Below are 11,964 nucleotides of genomic sequence, written 5' to 3'. Positions count from 1 at the left end.
GCATTACTTGTACAGCATTTTCCTAAAATATTTCAACTGAGAAAAAAGTTTTGGCCCCGTGAGCGCCATTTGAATTTCACGAAATAATGGAAAACCAGGTGTGAAAAACAAATTCGCCAAAAATCAATTGTATTGCGCATAATTTCAAAACTTGGGGTTTTGCATTGCCTGAACATTGTTTTTTTCTTTTTTCACTATAAAACAGTTTCACAATATATCTATTTTTTTTGGCACCGAGGTGAAAGTGCACAATTTCTAGTGCTTTTGTGAAGCTTTTCACAAAAACAGGTCAGGAAAGGAAACCTGGAATAGATTTTATAGAACTATCCCTAAAACTTACTTTCTAAAATTTTATTTTCGCCTATATGCTGCTCACAAGCTCCAAAATAAAAGCCTGAATTCGGCAGAAAGGTTATGTTGGCCTACGTTCAGATGTTAGTAGGAGGTCAATGAAAAAATAAGCAGAAAAACGGATATCACTGAGAAGAATAACAACAAACGATTTGTGGTCCGCTCTTGCCACTTCACGTGTCGGCAGTCGCGTATGTATAATTCCAGTAGCACGGAAGTGCGCAATGTCAATCTACCTTAAGTAGGCATACCTTCAGCATTTAAATTCTTAGGAACTCCTGAGCGATCACGGCTTTTATTCCTCTCCGCACAAACCGTGATCTGCACCACCCTGGTTTGCATTTGCCACCAACATGGTATCAGGTGAAGTGGAAGCGCGAGCCAAAGAAATGCAATGGTGGGACTCAAATTCAAAATTTTTCTCTCAATGAAAACGCAACTTAGTTTGATTAAAATTTCCGTGGCGAAGGCTGTTATTCTTCTCAACGATATCCATTTGTCTGCTTACTTTTTCATGGACCACCTTTGTGTGTTACCTGAGAGGTTTAGAATACGCTCCCGACAGTGGAGTTTCCCGGTGACGGCCGCGCCACCTGTAGTGTCGAAAGCGCAACTCTGGTACTGATCAAACTTCAGTCGAAGGCGTAGTCGCGCACGTGTTGTTGTTATGACCGCGTGTGATTCGAAATTTCTGAACCACGTGCGCCACCGTCCTGCGAGTAAACGTTCCCATACCGCTTTTTTACGATGGCAAATGTGCAAGACATCGAAAACAGCCCAGGAAGAAAAGCGTGGGGACGGTGGTACTGCTGCGTCTAAGGCTTTAACGGCCGTGCAGGACCGCCTGCTCTCTGACTCTACAGATTTCCTGGCCGGCCGTGGTTTTGTGCTCGCGCTTCCTTCCTGGAGGATCGCACTAGAAAGTATTGTAGTCAGTAGACTCAAGTTTTTGGTCAAGAAAGAATCTTGCCGCGCAGCCGGCTTACATATTTTAGCAAATTATCCACATCTTTAGAGCTATTTATTTTCCTGTATACGAGGCGTACTGCGTGGTGGCTGCAGGTGTTCTGGCTTGCATGAGTCGCTCAGCACTTCACGCTGTGTTGCCGGATACGGTCACCCGAGTCTTGGCGGCCGGAGCGGCCCAAGCTTCGTCGTGCCGGTACCTCGGCAGTTGTAAACAAAGTGCTGCGGTTGCTTGTCAGAACATAGCAGTCTGATAAAATTTTTGTGCAAGTTGTTTAAAAGAGCCTTTTAGTAATTCTAAAGGATATGGCGCCTATCATCCCTGGCCAATGAGGCTTTGCAAGCGTGTCAAAACAGCACCACGGAAGGACACGTTTGGCTACGGCACGGGTCTACGGTAACTCAAATGGTTGGATAAGAACACCTATGGTTTAGTTTGTAGCAATTGCTACAAACGGGTGGATGTCCGATTTTCCCTTCTTCAATTACTTCTCTCCACCTTGCGGGTTTCCGCGGAACTATTACGTCAAACTCATGCCTTTGCTTCGTGTTGTCCACAAATTTGACTTAGCCCTGCCATCTGCTAGCCGCCTGGTTAGCTCAAATGGTAGAGCAGCTGCCCTGGAGAGACGGTGGTCGCGGATTCGAGTCCCTAACCAGGACGAATTTTTCTTCAACTTTGAGGCTTTTCTTGCGAGGAACCTGTTTGGGTTTCCTTTGTAGCAATTGCTACGAACAGGTGGATGTCTGATTTTCCCTTCTTTACCTACGCATAACGCATAATAAGCTCTGCCATGCCTGCACACTCAATTGAGCTGCTTGATCAAAGCATAATATGATATTTGAGTGTACTCAGGCTAGAGATACTCTGAAGTTGTGTTTGCCTTGGTGGAAGTGACACTTCTCATGATTCAGTTCTTATGATATGACTAATAAAAAAATCGGGGCCCTCGGTTAACTTCCTTTCTTCTCGTTTACTTCGCCAGCAAACTCACAACGGCGGTTTCTTTCACGCTGTGAACATGCCCGGCAGCATAGAGCTCTTCCCCTTTACGACGAATGGCAGGGCATACCGAACGTCTAAAGTTAAGATTGGTCTAAAACCACACAGCAAAACTTGCGCCATTTAAATCGTTTCAAAACAAGCATGAACAAGCGATCACGTTGGCAGATCCGCGTGGTCCGTCAGTGTCAGTTTTGACGGAAGGTGCCGCAAGAGGCGCTGACGATCGCTGCTCGGATGTGCCGCCTGGGCAGTGTCAGGAGCGTATAGGGGCCCCAATATTTTGGGGCCCCAAAGAGCTTTGCGGGTGTTAGCGTTGGTAGCGTTGGAGCACGCAGGAGTGAAGAGTTTTAGAATAGGGCTATGCGTTTGCGGATAGCGTCTTGCGCTGACAGCGGCACTATGGTGTCTAAAAAAAACGATTAAAAATAATTAAATAACATGTACCATTTTATGATATGAATAGTAATTTTGACTTGCGTGTATTCGCGTTTAATTACAATTTAGAGGTTATTCTTCAAGCAGGAAACAATTAGTTGTGCTTAGTTTTGAGCAACAAAACCAACTTTACGTGCCTTCACCAGCCAAGCTTAGCCGTGTTAGGCCTACGCGCCATAATATCCACACTCGAATTCGGAATTAGCGGCGTTTAATGAATCAACCTTCATAACACACGCTAGTTGAGAGAAAGCGATAACTGCAGTCACTTCTCCTAGCTTGCGAACTTCACGCGTTACCGCGAATCGAACCCAGTTTGGTGCTAGGTTAGAGCCGTCGCTTCGATGGGTGCCGCCATGTTTGTTGAAAGCTTTTGGGAACGCTATTTGAGCTATAGTGCCTAGAATATATAATTTGAGCTCCCGCTATATCGGTGAAATAGCGTTCCCAACGCAAAACCCAAACGCAGTTTGCGTCTCGCGCATGTGCACTGGCTTCGACGCTATTTCTTTGGGGCCCCTATTCTAAAACTCTCTGCTAACGTTTATAGACGTAGGCCAAAATAGCGTTTTTTTTTACAAATTGACGCTTTTATTTTGGAGCCTGTGAGCAGCACATAGGCGAAAATAATAATTTAGAGGATAGAACGTTTTAGGGAGAGTTCTTTAAAAGTATTTCCTGATTTTCTCTCCTGACCATTCTTTGCGAAAAATTTCTCAAAAACGCTAGAATTTGCATGTTTTCACCTTGGTGCTAAGGAGTGAAAAATATGAAATTACCTTTTAAAGTGTTTTATAATAAAATAGCAATGTTCAGACAACACAAAACCACAAATTTTAAAATAATGCGCCAAACGGTTGATTTTCGTCGAATGTTTTCGCGCCTGGTTTTCCATCATTTAGTGAAATTCAAATGGCGCTCACGTGGCCAAAGATGCCTTTCCCGTTCAGAACATTTTGGGAAAATACTGTCCAAGTAATGCTTATATACGTGTATTTTCTTTATTTATATATGTATAGAAAGCGCCACGGTTGGGACAGTTGGCATGAAATGACCCTGCTTGGATGACAGACAGCACGGGCGTTTGTGAGCGCCCAGTTTTAGCTTGCCGTCTGCCGTCCGCTCCGATCAGACCAGCGTGTAGTCGCCGCCGTCTGGTACGCACCCGCACGCGTGCGCGGTGCGGGCCGAACGCTCGCACCAGCAGCGGAAGGCTGCCCGCCTCCCTCCACCCTCTCCTGCTCGCGGGAGCGTGACGGTGCGTGCTAGGTTTTGTGTCCAAGGGCTAAAAGGAGACGCGAAAATTGTTGACAAACGTAGTAGGGCGACCTGGCGGAGCATACAAAGCAGCGCTACGTAGCCCCGGCAGCGAAACGTGGGACGCGCACGGCGTGCGCGACCCGCTTCCGGTGGCGGCGCCCGTGCGGGCCACGCTACGCGGCACGCCGTAAACAAAGGTCGCCGCCAAAGGTCACCCACGTTGTGGCGTCCCATCAAAGAAGAGCTAAAGTAAAATTAAGTGTAAGACCTTGCAATTAAGCGTGACAATCTTATCGAGAATGCGTGCACACGAAGAAAGCACTGCAGCCGGAATCCCGCCGAAACACGTCACAATTAACATATGCGACTACCGGAACTTCTGTTCCAGGTCTCGGTTACCAGGCTCACGTTGGAGCCGCACCACGAGGACTAACGTGCTTTCAGGTCGCGCAAAACGTGGGCTATAGCGCTTTGTTTTACGAGCAAGGTAAACAAATCAGCGTTCGCTCGCGCTCTCCAGTTTTTTAGGCTCATCGGGGTGCGAACAGTGACAGTGGGACACGCCCCGCCACGCGATACAAAATACAAGATATCGTGGCACCGAAGGTTATAACGAAGCGACAGCAAAAACGGGAAGCGAGGAAGCCGTAGAGCAGCGTCATGCAGAGGCGGAAGAAACAAAGAATGCACGAGCGCTGCACGAAGGGCGTGACCCCGAAGACGGAGAATTCCTCCCGGTCGAGTACGCCCACAGACGGCGGCGGCGCGAGCACGCCTACGCGAAACACGCGGCCGACACGGAGCCGCCGCGTCATGGGTGGGGGCGGGGAGAAGGCCATCGATGGACCGCTGCCACCAAGTAGTACGTGCGCCTTGGGCGAAGGGACGGCGAGTTGGACGACGTGGTACCGCGTGCAAAGGTCCACTGGGTTGGGGGGCGGGGGGGGGGGGGGGGGATTACGGGTCGGAAGACCCTTCGATTACGGGTCGACTACTGGTCGGAAAACCCTTCAACTGCCCCGTCTGGGCGGGCCTCACCAGGTCGGGGCTCTATCCGACGTCCTGTATAGATGTTTTTAATGGTTACCCACATATCGCCCGAGTGCATTACAGCAGAGAGACAACACAACAACAGTCAGTTTATACAGAGTGCACCCAACCGAAATGGTGCGATACACACATAAAACAAATCTTATGCCTAGAATGTATACATATAGAATGCATAGCACAATAGAAAAAGAACGAGGAATACAAATATTTGTTTCAGACATCGCCACAGCCCTGTACTAGTACAGCCAGTAGTTTTCATGTTGCGCAGAGCTAACCATAGCCATATCTCGTGAGCATATAAAGAATACCACGTGAGCAGCGTGATCAATATTGCAATTTACGAATTGTAGCCGGTGAGTTTCTGATGTGCGGGACGAAATACATTGTCGTTCCGGTTGCACGTGTGCACCAATGCATAAAGAAAAGCGTTTTGTTAGAGAAGTGAGTGGAACAACAGACTGCAGTGCATTTTTACGCCGCGTTTGATGGCCCATATCTCGAAACTAGTGTCATTTTGGAAATTCATTGCAAGTGGATAGGAGTTGCAAAGTCACCGCCTACAATTCATAAATTTCGATATGTGCCGTATAAGGTAATTAGCAAGCTAATTGGTGATTTCTTGTTAATTAGTTGAAAATGTGTTTCGATTTCTCGTGGCAGTGTCCGCCCTTCTCTCGATTATCAAGGTCAAGGCCTATAGAACTAAGCTATCTGCGACGGGTGACCTGCAAACTTTCGCAAAACTTACAAATGGTCACGCCGCATAGCTATCGCCAATCTTGCAAAATGCATTCAATTCAGCAGAGCTACCAGCAGTCGCCAAGTCACTGCGAATTCAAGGAACGCAGGAAGCACGTATAATTAAACCACAAACTTTCAAGTTGGCCCCGCAGATCACCACTGACACTTTTCCGGTGCCCTTCACAGGTAAACGCGTTCGCACAGTCAATTCTTTACGGATACCGGGAGAACATGCGTATAACACTTCTATAACGCTTTCAAGCGATCCTATTCGTAATTTTCTACGAAGGCCGTATTTTAGCACACACGTTAAACGTTGAGAGTGCCGTTTCTTGGGCGAGTTGAAATTGCGATGCCTTCCTTTGGCCGTGTTTGTGGGGCGCAACCCATACCAGTACGCTAAACGGTGCGCGCACGTCACCTGCACAACATACCGCCGACCACCTGCAAATCTCGACTCGTACAGCATTTAGTTTTCCGAGGACACCCGGAAAACAAGCGCATAACGCTAGCGAGCGCGTCGCACTTAGTGCCTGGTTTTATTAAAAATTCAAAAGGAATCCGACGATTATGGTATACTCCCTAATGCGAAATTTCTGCGCAGCCCGATACGCATTCTACTTGGGCGATACACCGAGGCAAAGCGTCAGAGAGAGATATCACCGACTGCCTGCAGTGCCGTCAGCGCCTTCGCAGAGGGAGGGGCAGCACGGGAACGCGATATAGCTAAGCAACGTGTTATATATAGGCACGGGGCGGCGTGACAAGCGACACCGGTGTCCACGGGGCTATTGCACGAGGCGTAAGGAAGGAAGCATGGTGTACTCTTGCCGTCCCGTCCGTTAGCGCAGGCCTTTCCAAGATAATTAACCACCAAGTCGCCCAATTGATGACCTTGTTGAAGTACTCTTGCCCCCCTCTGTCGACTCCGTTACCCTTCCGCCCTCTCCGCGATCCTTTCTGACGTCTGTACACTGCGCATTGCGGCAAATGCTACGACGGCCACAAAGACGTGACTCAGTGACGACGACTTCCGCCCATGAAGGAAGAGCAGCTTTAGCGCTCTTCAGGCTGAGCCGTGCCAAGGCGGCCGAACTATAGTGCCGCATCGATTGAGAAATGCCGCTAACCGAAAATTCGAGGTAACGTGCTGGGCCGAAACAGCGGGGGCCGTACCGTAGGGAGTGACTGCACGAAGAATTCGCTTGCCGAGGCTGGCGGCATGACGTAGTGCCTCCCTCTCACTTCATTTCCTTCGTCCGTGCTTCTTCCGACAGCCTCCCTCGCAATAACCATGTTGTAGATTTAATGTACGACAACTGAAGGCCGAAATACACGTACTACCGCGCTCAATATGAGTTACAACGCCCGAGCGCCGACCGGAGTTCGCTCCTCGGCTTGAATTGCGACAACACTCGCTAGGAATTCTGGGAGAAAGTGCTGTTCCGGGAAGTGACCGTACCCCCCACCAGGAAAACAGCTCGCAGTGTGGCTCCAGGGTTTTACAGGCGGCCTCTTTCAGCAGCTTTATTACAAAATTCAACTTAATTTGATGCAAACGGATTAACTATGCAGCGATTCGCAATTCAAGCATCATGCACATGCAGGAAACGGTTTTTGAAGCCCAGTTTCGCTATGACTAAATGATCTCACATGGAGCCACTGCTGATTCCTCTCACGAGACCACATTCAGGAGGTGTTTTTCTTTTTTTTTTTTTTTTTGCTCCGAATACACGACACATGTGAAACGACTGGGGTCTCAACGCCCTGCTTGGCTCTGAGCATGACAAGTTTATATGACAAAGTCGCTATAGATTCTAGTCACGCGACCACGTTCTGACATGCTGCCCTATTTCGTACTCTGGCTTCGTGTATGTCAACCGATAAAAGTTCAGTCGAGTGCACTGCTCTTGTAACCAGGGATGATGCATATCAAACGAAATGGCTTTCGAAGCCCGGCTCAGCTACCACCATGATGAGGTCACATGACCAAGTCACTAGTGATTAGGGACGCACGATCACCATATAGAGCGCTGGAAACTATCTCTACATACCCATGACGCATATCAAACGACGCGGATGGAGAAGCTCTCTTCGAATACGAGAGTGAGAGAGTTCACACGGACAATTCAGTAGTGATTCAGGTCACGTGACTTCTTTCGGGCATGCGGCCACATTGTGCACCCTGGCTTGATGCATATCAAGCGAAATGGTTTTTGAAGCCCAGTCTGGCTATGACTAAATGAGTCCACATTGGAAGATCACAAGTGACGTGGTCACGTGACCAATGTTCAGTCGAGTGCAGTGCTCTTCTACCCAGGGATGATGCATATCAAACGAAATGGTTTTCGAAGCCCGGCTCAGCTACCACCATGATGAGGTAACATGACCAAGTCACTAGTGATTAGGGACGCACGATCACCATATAGAGCGCTGGAAACTATCTCTACATACCCATGACGCATATCAAACGACGCGGATGGAGAAGCTCTCTTCGAATACGAGAGTGAGAGAGTTGACACGGACAATTCGGTAGTGATTCAGGTCACGTGACTTCTTTCGGGCATGCGGCCATATAGTGCACCCTGGCTTGATGCATATCAAACGAGATGGTTTTTGAAGCCCAGTCTGGCTATGACTAAATGAGTCCACATTGGATGATCACTAGTGACGTGGTCACGTGACTAATGTTCAGTCGAGTGCAGTGCTCTTCTACCCAGGGATGATGCATATCAAACGAAATGGTTTTCGAAGCCCGGCTCAGCTACCACCATGATGAGGTCACATGACCAAGTCACTAGTGATTAGGGACGCACGATCACCATATAGAGAGCTGGAAACTATCTCTACATACCCATGACGCATATCAAACGACGCGGATGGAGAAGCCCTCTTCGAATACGTGAGTGAGAGAGTTGACACGGACAATTCAGTAGTGATTCAGGTCACGGGACTTCTTTCGGGCATGCTGCCATATTGTGCACCCTGGCTTGATGCATATCAATCGAAATGGTTTTTGAAGCCCAGTCTGGCTATGACTAAATGAGTCCACATTGGATGATCACTAGTGACGTGGTCACGGGACCAATGTTCAGTCGAGTGCAGTGCTCTTCTACCCAGGGATGATGCATATCAAACGAAATGGTTTTCGAAGCCCGGCTCAGCTACCACCATGATGAGGTCACATGACCAAGTCACTAGTGATTAGGGACGCACGATCACCATATAGAGCGCTGGAAACTACCTCTACATACCCATGACGCATATCAAACGACGCGGATGGAGAAGCTCTCTTCGAATACGAGAGTGAGAGAGTTGACACGGACAATTCAGTAGTGATTCAGGTCACGTGACTTCTTTCGGGCATGCGGCCACATTGTGCACCCTGGCTTGATGCATATCAAACGAAATGGTTTTTGAAGCCCAGTCTGGCTATCGCTACAATGTGGCTTCATGTTGTCGCTAGTGACTCTTATCACGTGGCCGTATTCGAAAGCACTGCACTCGTTTGTATCCTGGCCTGATGCATATCAAACGAAATTGTGTTGGGAGCCTGGTTAGGCTATAACTCTTATGTGCTCACACTAGGTAAACACTAGTGACTGCGATAAAAGTGCCACATAGCGACCGAGTGCACCGTGCTTCTATCCCAGAGCATGATGCATGTCAACCAATATCGTTTTTGAAATCCTCTTCAACTATCAAATCGATGAACGGTAACGACCGAGTCACTAATATATTTTGCCACATGACCACTTTCGGGTGTGATGCAATGGTTTTCTACATGCATGATGTATATCAAACGAAATGGCCTTTAAAGCCCTGGTCAACTATCACTATAGTAAGCTCACATGAGGCAATTACAAAGGATTAGTGGTACTACATGACCCCGTCCGGACATGGTGGACTCCTCATCTGCTCAGTCTTAGTACACACTTATCTGTATGGTTTTAAAGCCCTGTTCAGCTATCACTGAATGAGCTAACACGCTGAAACTTAATGACCGGTGTTACATGACAGGGCATCTTAGCATAGTGCACTCTTCTATCCACACATTATAGATAGCACACAAGGCGGCGTCCATCTCTCTTGGGCTATCTTTACCTAAAGCTCACTTTGCAAATGGGCTAACGACTCGTGTAACATGACCATGTTCGATCACAGTGCGCCCTTTTAGTAACTGGGAATGACACATATTACAGGAACGAACATACGAACCCCTGCTAAGCTATCACTCCAATTAACTGGCAAGACTAGTTCAGTAGAGATTTTCACTGCATCATCATGTTCTAGTAAAATGTGCTCTTTTACTGCGTTAGGTATTCCTAGCACCAGAACCCCCCCCTCCCCCCCCTTACGCCCTTGAGGCTCAGCGCTATTTTTACATTGAAAGCACTTTTATGCGAATATATGAAAAGATGCTATGCCCATTTTGGTACTGCGAGTCACCAAATTCAAGAAATTTAATTGAGATATTATCCTATGTAGTCATACTCTTAACAATTAAAATAAAGGCGTAAACGAAAGCAACTGAAAGGTTTAGGATTCAGCTGTAGGTGACGCCAAATTTCAGTGAATTAATTCGTATGTCCTTGCACGTCACCTCAGGCCCAGTGTCGGGTTATGCCTCCTTGGAGGTCAGTGACATCCTCTATTCGAGAAGGCAGCGGTCTGTACAGTGCGTCAAAGAAGCTGGAGTCGGCATTCGCACAGTCTCACTTCCTTTCTACCGCCTCCGAGAGCGCACTTGCCAAAATGCCATGACATTCGCTCCTCAAGATGTTCAGCTTTCTTTTGCACCATATATGCTCAATTATGTTCATATAGGCTCTTTTGGTAGCCATCGAAGCCTTCTAACATTAAGATAGATTTGAAGTCCATTCACTTTCGTGAAGCGTGCACAGAGGAGACGTCCTGTTGAAAAATTAATATCACTATCGGGATAGCGCGGTCTTGAACATATAAAAGCATGACGAGATTGCGTATTTGGTAGCATTTCTCTGGTGTACTGCTCTCATCTATCCAATGCAGCACACAAGGTTTCCCTCTGGATACGGCGTCCCACACATTCACTGCGCATCATCTGTGCATAGTGAAGGTGAGACCTTTAGTAATCAGAACGTCAGATGCGCCTTTGGAAATCACTCACGGTCGTAAAGGCAGATTAATCGGTGAAGACGACTATATTCTACCTACCTGCGCCCCACGAGGCGTGTTCGTTGGCGAAAAATAGGCGCTCAGTTTTGGTTTGTGCCGATATCGGTGGTATCTGCGCCGCTACGTGGCTATGGAGGTCGCCTTCCGCTAGCTGCCGTTTCAGTGTTGATTGGCTGGCAAACACGCTGGCACCAGTTTGGCAGTGCCAAACTAGTGATTTGGCAGTTCCAAAGCGTTTCATGTGGGTGGCAGCAAGAACGGCTTCGTCTTCGAATTCTCCTGTTACCTTAGGGCTACGGTGATGAGGAGCACCCGTGATTCAGCCATCTTCTCTCTTCGTTTCTGTGATTCTATTTACGCTCTGCGTTTACTTTCCCACCATTATCCCAATTTGTCTCTATAAATATTGCCTTGTCCAGGGATCTTTAATTCGTACCCATTCTTTGTTCAGCACCCGTGACATGACGGCCACATCGACACAGCCAAGAAGCAACAGTAAACGTTTACGGAGGTGTATCATGTATTCCACGTCTGCAATAAGCAACAACTCGGAACAGACGGCAGTTACAGACTGCTGCGTTATGTACTGACATGCGGCTCACATCATATAGATTTTTAAAAGCTTTTTAAATAATATGTATTCGCTTTTTCTTCACGGTAAAAACTGACTGCGGCTCAGCTCAGATAGGCCCAGTTATGCAAGCGAAAGCTTGTTATGCTTGGTTGTGCTGTGTTGCTAAGCCGGGTTAGGCTCTTATTGACAACCCCATATTTTGCATCGTTTGCATCGTTTGTTCACGGTTTAGTTTCATGGTAGTTAATTCTGCTCGCTTTTTGTAAAGTAGTTTGACGCCATTTTAATCTTGGCCACGCAAAGTAAATCGAGCCCAACCACTCTCTCTAGAACACGAGGTCTATTCGTGACTCAACCAATCCAACCGAAGCAAGCAACGCTAATTGGAAGGGAAAGTATCAGACGCCCCTTGCCAGCCTAATAA

Source organism: Dermacentor andersoni, chromosome 8 (genome assembly GCF_023375885.2).
Source record: "Dermacentor andersoni chromosome 8, qqDerAnde1_hic_scaffold, whole genome shotgun sequence".
NCBI classification, from domain to species: Eukaryota; Metazoa; Arthropoda; class Arachnida; order Ixodida; family Ixodidae; genus Dermacentor; species Dermacentor andersoni.
This window is presented reverse-complemented; position numbering follows the sequence as displayed.